The sequence below is a fragment of the Phodopus roborovskii genome, unplaced genomic scaffold (genome assembly GCF_943737965.1).
Source record: "Phodopus roborovskii unplaced genomic scaffold, PHOROB, whole genome shotgun sequence".
In the NCBI taxonomy this organism is placed as follows: Eukaryota; Metazoa; Chordata; class Mammalia; order Rodentia; family Cricetidae; genus Phodopus; species Phodopus roborovskii.
Genome location: NW_026126525.1, coordinates 21,821,027 through 21,835,314, shown reverse-complemented (window position 1 = coordinate 21,835,314; position 14,288 = coordinate 21,821,027).

Here is a 14,288-nt window from a genome sequence, read left to right as displayed (position 1 = left end):
GGGGATGGGATAAGCATAGGAGGAAGTCATGCATCACCCACACCTAGGGTCAATGTATGGTCACTGCATACCTGGAAGTTCTGAGAACAACCTTGTTTGCTCAACCTTGAGAGCATGGAGGTTATACAGCTGGGTTTGGATGAAGGGACAAGTACTTAAATTTCCCAGAGTCCTCTTTCCTCAGAAGTTAGTATCGCTTATATAAATGTGGGAGAGGCCTTGTGGACCTTTGCACATTCTAGGTTTTCTGAAGCAGGTAATTTGCAAGAGCGTTTACCCCCCTTCCTGGAGTGTTTCACTTTAGACTATTTGCAACCTGCTGCAATTCACTAGAACTTAGATGCAGATGAAATTTTAGCTTAGTTTATTTTTGTAGTACTATCACTGTGCATATATCCCAAATACTAAAATTCTAGTCTTACCATCTGTTTTTACAACTAAGTTATATGTATTTTTTCCTAAGCGGAAATGAATATTTTTATTTGCATGCCATTTCTAAGATAAAAGGTATTCATTAAAATTTGATTAAATATTTATATTAATTGGCATGCATAGAGGATAGAACAGAAAGAGAAGCTGGGAACATGCCCTAGTTCTTCATTGATAAATGGCAACTTACACCATAGAGCCTACATATTATTATTTCTCTTTCTGTATTAGTTACTTTTCTCATTGCCTATAAGAAAACACCTAAAAAGAAACAAATTAAGGGAGAAAAAAGGATTTGTTTTGCCTCACAATTTGAAGATATACTCCATTATGATGAACAAAGTTTGGCACAGGACGATGAAGGATCTAATGACATTCCACTTACAATATTTACAGAGAGAATAGATACTGGTGAGCTTCTGTTTCCTCCATTTTCTTTCCTTTTTATTAAGTCTGATAAACCTGCTCATGGGATGGTATCACCCATATTTAGGGTTAGTCTTCCTATCTCCTTAAAACCTCTCTAAAAACCCCTCAAAGACATGATGTCTACTAAATAATTACAAATTCTGTTACCAATGATGATTAGCCATATTTCAAAAATATTGATAATAGTAATTCATATCTTAGACATCAATGCAACTTATTCCTAATTACAGAAAAACAGTATCTCAAGGCTTATGGCTCCACACTGAGTTTCCTAGAAGTCTGTAGAATTGTTTCATCCCTGAAAAACAGTAAAAAATGAAGTGAAATATATTATCCAGTCAGCAGCTACAGACATCTCAATACATAAGTAAAAATGAGAAATTCTCTGAAACCAAATAATAAAGGTGTACATCATTGAGGCATTTAGTCATTTAGCAAATTGTAGTTCAAACTACAATATATAAAGTACCCACCAGAATTATCAGAATTTCTTTATTTACTCCCCAAAGGGAGAGGTTTGTGGAACTCAGGGTGACTTGGCCTATTGAAGACACTAGAGAAGACTTGAACAGATTTGTTTCTCTGATTTTTTGTAAAAGTGTCTATACATGATTAATAAGAAATTCTCACAATAGTTGAATACCAAATTTGTGTTAATTTTTTTTCTCTTGTTGAGATGCTTGGCGTGATTTTGATGAGGGTTTGGGAAGAGAATGCCACTTAGTTTCAGCAGCTGCTGTGTCGATCATCTGTTGTTCCATTTTACCTTGCTTTAAATGAACTACTGCAACATGAAGCCATGGAAGACTCTATACACATATGTGGCATTTTCCCAATGTATTTCAGTCATTATCCCTTATTTGCAAAGCTATATCAAAGTGGAAGCAACCTTAATAAAAACTAGAAGGAAAACATGAATAAGAATTTCTAGCTCATATATTGATATCATCTGAAATTGTATGGTGAGTCATTAGTATGTGACCACCTTGGAATATGTGGACAATATGGACACAAAATCTTCATATATAGTCTAAGCTTTTTTGTATGTTTGCTTACTTACTTGCTGCTTGTTTGCTTGCTTGTTGAAATATAGGGCCTGAGTCTGTAATCCATGATAGCATTGAATTCACTACATAGCCAAGCAATCCTTCTGCTTCAGCCTCCTTAGTTGTACAGTTATGGGTCAAACCCACACAACTGGCTAATCTGAGGTCTTAACCAATCATATGAAATTTAATGTTATACATAGTATCAAAACAGCCACATCTGGATATTTCTGAGTTACATCTAGACAGCTGAACTCTAGTACCTTTTGGCAACTTAATAAGGATCTGTTCTTCTATCCTGTCTTATAATTTAAGGGGACCAAACATATGGGAATACATTTCCCAGAATCTCTGGGATATTTTCCACTAAGAGATACCACCAACGATAATTTAGGCAGAAGGAGAGAAAACACAGGGGTCTTCAGAAAAGACTGCTATGTCTCATCATCTTCAGAGCTTCCACTGGAATGATTCAGATTCAGGAGCTTGCTGCACTTGCTAAAACTTAATACAAAAGCAAGGATATAATTTCATTTTCTAAAAAAAGCTATTGATTAATAAAGATTTATTGAGTACTTCCTAGGAGCCAGGTACTGGCAAGTCTCTGTTTGCTATAAAATCAAATAAACACCTCTTTGCCCCCACTGGAGTTTATTATAATTGGTATAACTGTCTGAATGCAACAAAAGACATTTCAACACTCAAACCTACAGAGATTGATTTTTTTCACATTTACAGATGGGGAAAAGGATGAGGCAGTACTGGTGCTGCCTTCACTGCACACTGAACGCAGCAGTGTGGTCCTGTAATGTTGCCAAGGCGATGCCAACTGTCTATGACAGCATATGGGGGTAGACAGGCCCTCCCAGACGTAGTCACAGTCATATCTGTAAGCTTTCTATATGAGACTAAACTAAAAATAAATGCTTTCATCAAGATTGTATTTTCTCATATTAAAATAGCCTAATTCACCATGCTGTGGAGAACAGATGCTTAGACACTTTGGACAGTTTGATATGTGATCTAAATATTTTGATGGATACTACTTTTCAATTTTTGTCTCCTGTATCTCTAGATTTCCTCACTGAGAAGTAGCATAAAGAAACATAGTGGAGATTTGTTTGAATCTTTTCATCCTATATGTTAACAGACATTTATTGGACTGAAGAAGTCTGTACGGAGGAATTAGTGAATCTGTCAGTTAGTCAAGGACTTTCCTGAATGTACAGTTCAAGCCATGTTTCCAAACCCAAGGACCTTATTTTCCTAAAGTACTGTGAGTTTTCTCTGGATCATCAGTTGCATATTTAATGGTAGAAAAAACCATAGATTTTCATTATGCTTACTGGCTACAATGGTATTAAACGTTTCAAGTTTTCTCAGGATGTAGTTCAGTCATCATAGTCCCTTTGGCCCTCAGGCACTGTCTCGTTAAGCTTAAATACTGTGTGTGTGTGTGTGTGTGTGTGTGTGTGTGTGTCTGTGTGTGTGTGTGTGTGTGTGTAGAACAAGTGATTAGATCAGTTATTAGAATAATAGGATGTATTCAGAGGTACTTGATAAAAAAAATCAGAACTGAAAATAAAATAATCTCCAATAATATGCCATTGTCCTTTTTAGAATACCAAGTTTGTACTGTCCATGACTCTGTACATGGTTCAAAGCCTTGTGCTAGCAAAATAGGCAAACAAAACAAAACACATTTTTCTTCTTCAAATTGTTAAGGACTAAAACAGATTCAATACCAAACCACAGTTGCTAGATATAGGTTGCTAATAACAAATTTAGATTTGCAACTTCAATAAAATTTATCACTTTGTAAAAGAATTACTGTGAATAATAGCAGAAGCATAAATGCCTAAGGCAGGATTAGAAAAGAAATGAAGTCCATTTCCTGATTAAGAAAGAAGCTCCGTAGGGAGAATGAACATAAAAGAAGGAGCCATTATTGGTTTGAAGAGGAAACTGAACCTAAAGGAAGTTCCTGAGACCTACAAGACTGCTGCCAACTAACAATTTGAGCAAATGTTGAAAGTCTAGCATAAATGCCCTTCCAGGATAGTGAGATCAACAACTAACTTGTCCACCATCATGGAACCCTCATCTAGTACCTGTTGCAAACAGAAGCAAACACCTATAACTAAACACTGAGTTGAACTAGGATCCAGATGCAGAGGGAGAAGAGAAGACCAGGTTGCAGAAACACATAGAGACAGCTGACCTGAAAAAGGAGGAACTAACAGGCCCCCAGACTGATAGCTGGGAATCAAGCATGGGGTTTGCTTTTTTTTGAGAGAGTTTCAATATAGCTTTGGCTAGCCTAGAATTGCTATGTAGACAGTTGGCCTAGAATTCAGATATCTACCTCCTTCTGCCTCTTGAAAGCTGGCATTAAAAGTGAGTGTCACCACACCATGCTTATGGTGTATGTTATAGGATGAGGACATTGTCAATAATTTTAGAAATGATTCTAAAAACTGTGATTATAATGATAGAAATCAATCTTCTCATTGACCTACTGCTCAAGCTATGTCAGTGGCATTAATTTTATCATTATTCTTGTGTGGTTTTGTTGTTGTTTTAGTTTTGTTTTTCTTATTTTTTTAAGAGAAGATATTGCTAGCTATCTCAGGGTGAACTCAAAGGTTTCTTGCTAAAACTTGTTCTCTGGAGGCGATATAAACAACGTTTACCCCTCTCCTAGGTCTAATTGACAAGCCAAAATTCAATTTTACCAAACTTCACTCAGAGAAATCAAAGAATTTATTAGGCCTACTTACACAGCAATGTGTGAGCCATTACAGGCAGAACTATAGACAACCTTTCAGTAACAGCACAGAAGGATCTTCACCTAGGAAGGATGATGACTTTCCAATGACTTCATAGGTAAAGCCCTTCACCCTAGTCCTTCTCCACCTACATGCTGTACACCTATTTCTGAGACCTCATGCACAACTCATGTAGAATTGTTTATAGCTGATTAAGAGTGGTGGTTGGATACTCAGGAGAGAATGCCATAATTCTCCCTCCCTGTCTTTACAAGAGGGAACATCTACAGTTAACAAGCCCATCTATGAACACAGGAGAGGTAATTAGATTGTGTGATGGAATGGTAGAGAAGCTGTAGTATAATGAAGACAATACAACCTGCTGAGAGACAAGAAAACATGATGGAAGGATAAAAGAAAGGGAGAGATGGCAGGAGAAAGGGAGGGAGGAAAGAAGGGAGGGAGGGAAAGAGGAAGGAAGGGTTCTTCAAGGTGGAAATCCTCTGATCTAGAGAAGTAACATCCATAAAACATTAAATTAAATTAAAAATTGAAAAAGTGAGGTTCTTCATACTCTCTTCATATGCTTATTGGTAAAAATCTTTTGTTGTATAGTCAATTAATAAATACAAAAAGATATTGTAAGTTTTGTTTGGCTTTTGTAGTAATGTATAGAATGAAGTTCAGTGTTAAAGATACAGGAAAAAGCAAGAAACCATTTTTATAATCAAGTGAGAAAATGTTTTAAAACATTAACACTAGCAAATTATATATATATATATATATATATATATTTAAAACAATTTAAGATAATTATAAGTCATGTAATAAATGTAACAAATACAAGGAAAATATATATATATATGTATATATATATATATATATATAAATAAAATAATACCAATAAATAAGAAACACAGAAAGGAATCCCACAGATATGAAAAATGTAATTGGCAAAAAAATTACCAAAGAATAAAATAACAGATTTATTAAGACAAACTAGCAAAAACATAACAACGAAGTCCAATAGTGGTTTCAGAATGATCCATTCATAAGCATAAATTAAAAAAAATGATGAAAATGCAGAAAAATTCAGAATGATGTCAGGTGGAGATTAAAACAATTTTAGAGCTTTTTTGCACTTAGAAGCGGAATAAAGAGATTGAATCCCTGCTTGAAAAATAAGGGAAAACACTGAAAGTTGAAGTGTAAAGTGTTATGATAGTTTGCCATTGTTAAGCTTTCTTGAAGACAACGATTGCTTTTATTCATAATTGTCTCATACACTGATGTTCAATTGAGTTTGCCATTTCCTATTTCACATTCCTTTATGACATACAATAATAAGAATAGAATTAATGTCATGTGATCATGAAATATTAACTGAGGTTAAATATAAGATGATGACTCTGGAAAACATATTTCCATTCTAGTACTGAACTCTCCCCTATTAGCTACATATTTCATACTAATTATTTAACCTTTTATAAATTAATTACATGATGTGTGAGGATTGAAATGGACATCATATATAGCCTGCAAAACAAGTTTATTTGTTTTGTTTTGTTTTTTCTGTGTATTCTAAACACAATTGAAGTTTCATTTTCCTGCCTTAATATACACTTCCATTCATCAATGTGTTCAGAAGTGGAAAGTTCCATTTTACAAACTCACTGGCATGCATTTTCTTTAAAGTTCCTGAAGATGAGCAAATGGTGATATATGACACAAGCAATATGCTCTAGAATTTTCTTGGCTTGTTCAATGAATTTCTCTCTTTCTGACTTGATAATGCCCTCCCCCAAATATTTCTCCACATAACCTCTTCCTGTGCTTTAACATAGTCTTGTATGATTATAGCCTTTCCCCTTACCCTGTTGTGCCAGATATGTAGTTGTTTTTTGTTTTGTTTTGTTTTATTTTATTTTGGATAAACTTAGCCTTTTTAATATATTGAGGAATTCTACCAATTATTTTAACCATCTCCACAGAATTAAGGCAGAAACACATAATTATTATTTTCCTTTTATATGTACAAAATTTTAAGATGATGACAAAATGATCCATGCCACATTTCTGACACAATCATGCATGGCAATAAATACAATCCCAAGGAATACTCTTGAGGAAATACTCACAGCTTTGGGATTGCTGACAGCATTCCTGTCAGACCAAGGATATACAATTAGAATATAATTGGACCTAGCCAAAAATCTAACTTATTGAAAGAGTATTACAGAATCTAGGACCTGGCTACAATATAGAAAATAATAAATTCATTGGAGCTGTTCTTTCTTCCATTTTAAAGATTCTACCAAAATATTTGATCTCTAAATGATGTGTAATCCTAATTTTAGTATTTCTTTTTTAAAAAATTACAAATCGTGTTTCTAGATATCATATGAATCAATTAACCAACACTTTCAAAAACAATCTTCCTTCTTTTGAGGGTGCTATATTTATTTCTACTTTTTAAATGTACTTTTCAAAAATAACGATATTTTTGAAAATATGGTTTATATACATATTCATAATTCATATACATATAAATGGTCTTTAAATGAGACAATTATGTGTGGTAACTACCTGAATAGAAGCTATTGGTTTATTGCTTCACAGAGTAAGGTACTGGCACGATGTGAAGTTCTACCTAAAGTACTAAGTGACAGTTGTCAACAGATTCATATAAGGATACATCCCATTTCTGGGAAAGGTAGGCAGAGAGAGGCACCATGAGAAGACAATATGTAAACACTAGAAAGATGGGATGCAATAGGCATTCTCTGGTAAGATAAGGTCTTGTAGAAATACATATATGAGCAGTTATAGGTTAATAATTAAGACAGAGTTAGCCAATAAGAATCCCTATCTATTGGCTATCTGTTTTATAATTAATATAGAGTCTGTGTGCTTATTTGGGTCTGAGAAGGGTGGCAGGATCTGGTGAGAAACTCCAGCAACAAACTGTGACATACAATTGACCAAGGTTGATAATGGCCTTTCTACTCAAAATGTCTCCCTAAAACAATGCTGCCTAATACTTCAAGGTAGTCTTAATTAAACTGATTTTCCATGGGATATCTTCTTGAAGAAAACCAAGCAATTAGTGTTGAAAGCTAATGCTAAGCAAATGTTCACAAAGGATATAGGCTATAGTCAGGGATTAGATAACACAAAAAAGTTATTGGGTATAAGTAAGCTGAGTGCCAGAAAGAAAACAAATACTAAGTTAGAACAACAGGACAGAGATTATAGAATAAATTAATTCATGATTTGACACTAGACAGAAGATATATAAGAAGATATGAGCCCTATCCTATGTACTCTCTAATTTTGTGAACATTTATGAGTATCTTAGGTTGAGTTGTAAACAATCTATTTCTTGTGTAAATTTTTTGACCTAAAAGTCATGTTTTAGGAACAAATTAAAGTTCTTGTAGAAAAATGCATCCTCAAATTGTCCACAAATCTCTACTAACCTATAAAGTGGTGTTATCTTTATTGCACTTACTAGCTATAATCCTGCTTTGGTTTTTGATCAGAATTTATTATCTTTTCATCTCCAAGTGAACATATACACAAAGATTTTATGTATATCCCCAGTACTCCAGATATAGTTGTGTCTCAATGAAACCCTTGACAAATGGATAATGGAATGGGACAATGAAAGAAAGAACAAAAAAGACTCTGATACAGGAGAGAGAAGGATGGCATGAGGTGGGAAGACAAACTTGTATTCACTATTCTTGAATACTTTAATCTAGACCAGTAGTTTTTAACCTTCGTAATGCTGTGATCCTTATATACAGTTCTTCATGTTGGGGTGACACCCCCCAGCCATAAAATAATTTTCGTTGCTACTTCATAACTGTAATTTTACTACATTTATAAGTCATAATGTAAATACCTGTGTTTTTGATGGTTTTAGGTTACCCTTGTGAAAGGGTTGTTCAACACCAAAAGGGTCAAAAACCTACAGTTGAGAATTAGTAGTCTAGAAAACACCCTTCTTCAAGGCCTTGGTTTTTCTGTAGCTCTCCAGTTGCTTCTCTATTAGCAGCCAATCAGGACATTTTTTCCTACTTGTCTGATGAACATGGAGTTTAGTAAATTCCCACATGGATGGAGTAATTTCATATATGTCAGCACTGTCTTAATCTTAGAAGTATATCTTGTAAGAATAGCAAAAGTTACAGGGAGAAACTGAGCATTTAAAGATAAAAATCTGTCTGGAGTGATGGTTCAGCAGTTAAAGGCAATTTCTGCTTTTGAGAAAGACCCAGGTTTAATTTTCAGTACCCACATTCTGTCTCAGAACTATCTGGAACTCCAGTTCTATGAAATCTCCCTGGAACTAGGCATAGAATACACACACACACATATATGGGCAAAACACCAATAGACAAATAAATGAAAATAAAGATAAAATGGTGTTTTTTTTTTTTCTTCGCTAAAGTATAGTAAAGAAGGATAGGAGAGTCTCTCTCTAGATAAAGTGCTTGCTGTGCCAGCATAACGATCTGAGGTCAAAGCCCACAGCCCATATAAAATAGCAATCATGTTGATGTGTCTTTATTTATCGAGATGGGTGGTAGACACAGGAGTGTTATGGGAAGCTTCCCACCAGCCTGTTGAGCCCCAAATAACACACAAAGGCATAATATTAGACATAAAGCTGTTGCCCTATTACTAGTGTTTCTTATTGGCTAGCTCTGTCTTAAATATTAACCCATTTATATTACTCTTACTGGAGAGAGGATCCAGACCTCTTCTCTCAAGTCCCTAAATCTTGACTCTCCTCCACTACATCTCCCAGAATCCTCCTTGTCTCCTAGTCCTGCCTATCTTGCCTTTTTATTTCTCAACAGTGCTTTATTCATGAACCAATAACAGAAATATATTTACAGAATGACATCTCCCATCATAGGAGGACTCCAGGGGCTTGCTGACCAGTTAGTATATCTAACTGGTAAGTTTCATATTCAGTGAATGATCCTATTTCTAAAACACTAGATGTAGTTTCTGACATTACTTGGAGACACACACTCACTGTATTCATATACAAGTAACAATAAAGAGACTTAGCAAGTGGTATTTATGTATTTAAAAATGTACAAACGCACACACACACACAAAAACATAACAAAAGTTAATGAACAAAGATGCCATGAATTTCTAAGAAAGGGTTTGGAGGGAGTAACAGGATGGTATAAATGATATAATAACATTATAATCTCAAAAAATAAAAATACTAAATCAAAATAAGATGACAAGACAATAGAAGTCTCCTGGTGTTCACGTTTTTGTAAATACTATCATTCGATTTCACAAATATACACATACATACATGTTTATTACATACAGAGATGCACAGACAGAGAGATACAGAGACATAGAAATGACAAAGACAGAGACAGTTGAGAGAGGTTGCAGGAAAGGAAGAGAAAGTAAAAAATGTTCAAATAGTCATACTTTATTTTAATTATGTAATTGTGAAAAACATTATGTGGTTATATTTCTCATTGATATGAAAAGATTAGATAAATTAATATGTAAAACATGTTCATGTTAAAGATTTTTAAAACTACATTAGTGAATATAAGAAAAATTAAGTTATAATCTTATCGTACATGAGAAATATAATAGCTCATTTAATATAATTTAAAGTTGAACATTTATTCATGAAAATACAAAAACTATTTCACTATCTTTAAGTAGTTTACACACTTGGTTTTTGTTTGTATTATTCACTTTATATAAAGTGAATGATTTTATGTACCTTATGGTAGTGTTACACATTTAGATTATAGACTTGTTCTTACAGAAATAACCTCAAGGTCTACTATAATTTTTGTATGAATATCTGTGTATTCTTTAGTGTAAGTCATATACATATATACATATCTGTATAATTTTCTGATTCACAATCACATATTATAAAATAAAAATTATGATAACCAAAATTGAGATGAGCTATTATAATTTTAAAGAGCCAGGATATGCATGGCAACAGACATGGGTCTATCTGCAGTCTTCTACACACCCTCATCCAATTGTGCCAGCACCATTTGTTTACGATGCGGTCCTCGCCCCACTGTATAATTTTAGCTGTTTTGTCGAAAATCAGGTGTTCATAGGTGCGTGGATTAATATCAGGATTTTCAATTTGATTCCATTGGTCTACCTGTCTATTTTTATGCCAATACCAGGCTGTTTTCAGAACTATAGCTCTGTAGTCAAGCTTAAAGTCAGGAATGGTGATGCCTCCTGAAGTTCTTTTATTGTATAGGGTTGTTTTGGCTATCCTGGGTCTTTTGTTTTTCCATATAAAGTTGATTATTACCCTTTCAAGGTCAGTGAAGAATTGTGGTGGAATTTTAATGGGGATTGCTTTGACTCTATAGATAGCTTTTGGCAAGATTGCCATTTTTACTATGTTTATCCTAACTATCCAAGAGCATGGGAGAGCTGTCCATTTTCTGGTATCTTCTTTAATTTCTTTCTTTGGAGCCACAAAGTTCTTATTATATAGGTCTTTTACTTGTTTGGTAAGCGTTACACCAAGAGGGAGGGAGGAAGGTAGGGAGGGAGGGAGGGGAAACTGGGATCAACATGTAAAATAATAAATTAAATTTAAAAAATGCTTTGACTCCACAATTTAAGTTACTGGGGACAAGTTACTGGGGCAAAGGATTTCTATTTTTGTATCCACAGAAAATGAAAATATGTGGATTCCTTCAAGACTAAAGTGGCTTGATCAAGCCAGACCACCTGAAACAGAGTACCAGGTGATCCTACATTCAAAACAGCTGGACAAAGCAGCCTGACAGACTACAGCCAAGATTTCTGAATCTTCTTCGAATCCCCCATGACAGTGCCCTTTACCAGCAGGAAGTAGTTTGGAAAGAACAATGCCCAAATTCCCAAATATTGTCTATAAATGTTTGTTTTCATTTAAATGGACTTGGTTATATAAAATAAAAAAAAAGAGCCAGGATATAAAAATATTATAGCCAGATATATTTGATTTTATATAAAAAATTATATAATACTGAGGCATAATGACTGGATTAGATACTATGGAAAAATATCCTATCTCAAAATATACATTGAAAAGTTAGCTGGAATTTTATGAGGGTTTTCAAATTGTTTGAGTTAAAAAAAAAAAAAAACAGGAAGTGCAGCAAGGAATAAGTTGCCAATCAGATGGCATGTTAGCAGAATCTTTCCTCACAATCATAGATGCTGTTAGGATTTTTTCATCAACATACATTAAAAAAATTTTCCTAAGTAACTCTGAATCTACTGACTTGAAATCACTGTATATGTTTCTTAACTTTCTAAGACAAGCCAAGGAGAGGAATGAGTGAGTGCATAGGGAAACTTGTCCTTTTGTCCATTTTTCAAACAAGTTTTAAACACCCAGAAAGAGCTGCCTTATATACTGAGACTACCAGGCTGTGCTCTCCTTAATCAGGCATGACACAAAATCAAGACTTCTCAGGCAAAAACCTACAATAAAGGATAAGGATTGTGACAATGTCAGTGTCTGCAAACATCTCCTGATGCCACCAGGTAAAAAATAATCACCATCAGCAGTATCAGGTGCTTATTCAGCTTGTCACAGACCTAAATGACCCCCTCTCAGATGTCTGCTGCAAAATATACAGAGATGAAAATGGTGAAATTCAGTTTACAGAAAAAAAGTCACTAAAAAGTGAGATTCCAAGCAGGAGATATGATTATTATTATCATTTATATGATCTTAATTATCTACTAGAGCATATGAGAGTGCACATGCACACACACACAGAGAGAGATAGAGGGAGAAAGAGAGAGAGACAGACAGATAGAGAGATCATATCAAATGTAATCGTCATTGTGAAGGATTAAGAGACATAGTAAAATGTGATCTGACTCTGAAATTTAGAGTTAGACCATTGCAAAATTGTTAGGACTAGACAGACATCAGAGGGCAAGTCTCCAGGTACAACTTGGTTGTTCAACACAAACAATAGAATGCAGTGTCTTCCTCATGTAAGTATCCATTCATCTTTGATTCATTTGTACAACATGCCATTCTGCAGGAAAAATCTCATTGCACTGCTTGCAGAAATAATGGTCCCAAGGCATCAGAGAGAACTAGACAAGATAGGATAGTATGTGTTAACCAAAATCTGGAAATTTTTTTATAGCATCATTTTTTTTTTATTGTGATTGTTTTGAAAAGCAGTAACATCAGAATAAATACCATGTTTTCAAGTATGAAAATTCATTCTTGGAATTCTCAAATATCATCATATAAAGATTATGTGCTGACAGGCTATTACGTTTGATCTCAGTGCCAGAAATGGATTACCTGTTTTGGGGTTGTTGGCTAGTGAGGTCCCACTGGCCCCCAAAAAATTGCAGGCTGTTGCCTTTGCTCTTGATTACAATCCAGAACTTGATGGTAAGATCCTGTTGCTGGAAACATCACATATTTTGTCATGCAAAATAAAGGAATCAATTTGGTACTGGTCTAGATACTTTATCACTACTGACTTGCTTTCATAGTAGGGGCTGGCAAGTGATGTGTACACTTCCAGAAAAGAAATTAACTTTCAGGTTCACCCAACTGTGAACCCTGTGAATTATCATAATGACTGGATTGACAAGATATGTCCACTGTTGCCATGGTGGCATGGATATCAGTTTCTCTTTGAGTTTAACTCCTGCACCACACAAGAGAAGCTGTACCCAACACTGTTATAAAACCAAAAGCCTGTGGATAGTCAAGTCACAGATCCTAGGGAGGACCTACTACTATCATTCTGATAAAGGAACATAGTATTAAATCAACTCGAGAACTTATCTCTATTCTCTGTCCTCATCAGAGAACCTTTTTTGGTAGTATCTGGTGATACTAAGACTTGGTCATTGTATGGAAAATAAGAAACTCTGACACAAATGGAACATGTAAATCACAAAACTCCCTTCAAGGCTTGAGGAGCATTATAAAAGAGGTAACAAAGAGATTATAAGAATCACACACAGATGGTGGATGACTACAACAGAATGGTTATACAAATGAACTCAGAGTGTTGTGATAGTATGGATAAGATGTATGTAACCTCAAGCTAAACTAAATATCCCAGCATGGAGATGGTAGGAGAATATGAATTTCCTACACTAGCTGGAGAGCTCTTAACAAATTACAACTACTGGGAGATGAAGGGTAAGATTTCATTAAGGGTCTGACCCCTGATGGGTTGGCCACACTCCAAGGGTTGGATACAAACCCAAGAGTATTTAAGTAATACAATTTGGACTGTATGGTCTTAAAAAGAAGAGAAGTTGGGTGGATAAACAAATAACAACAGATCTAGGAGGAATTGAATTGGGGTAAATATGATCATAAACATTGTATGAAATTCCCAAAGAATTAATAGAAATTTTTAAGTTAAGATTATTTAATGACCACTTTTCGGATTATGGTAATAACTGTTGGGATCCTTAAGTAAGTGTAGAAACTTGTTTTTAATGTTAGCATCTTAATGCTTTCCTCATATTTCCAAGAACAGTCCAAAGTCTTTTGTTATTATGGTTTCCAACCCAGTAGATATTCTTACATATA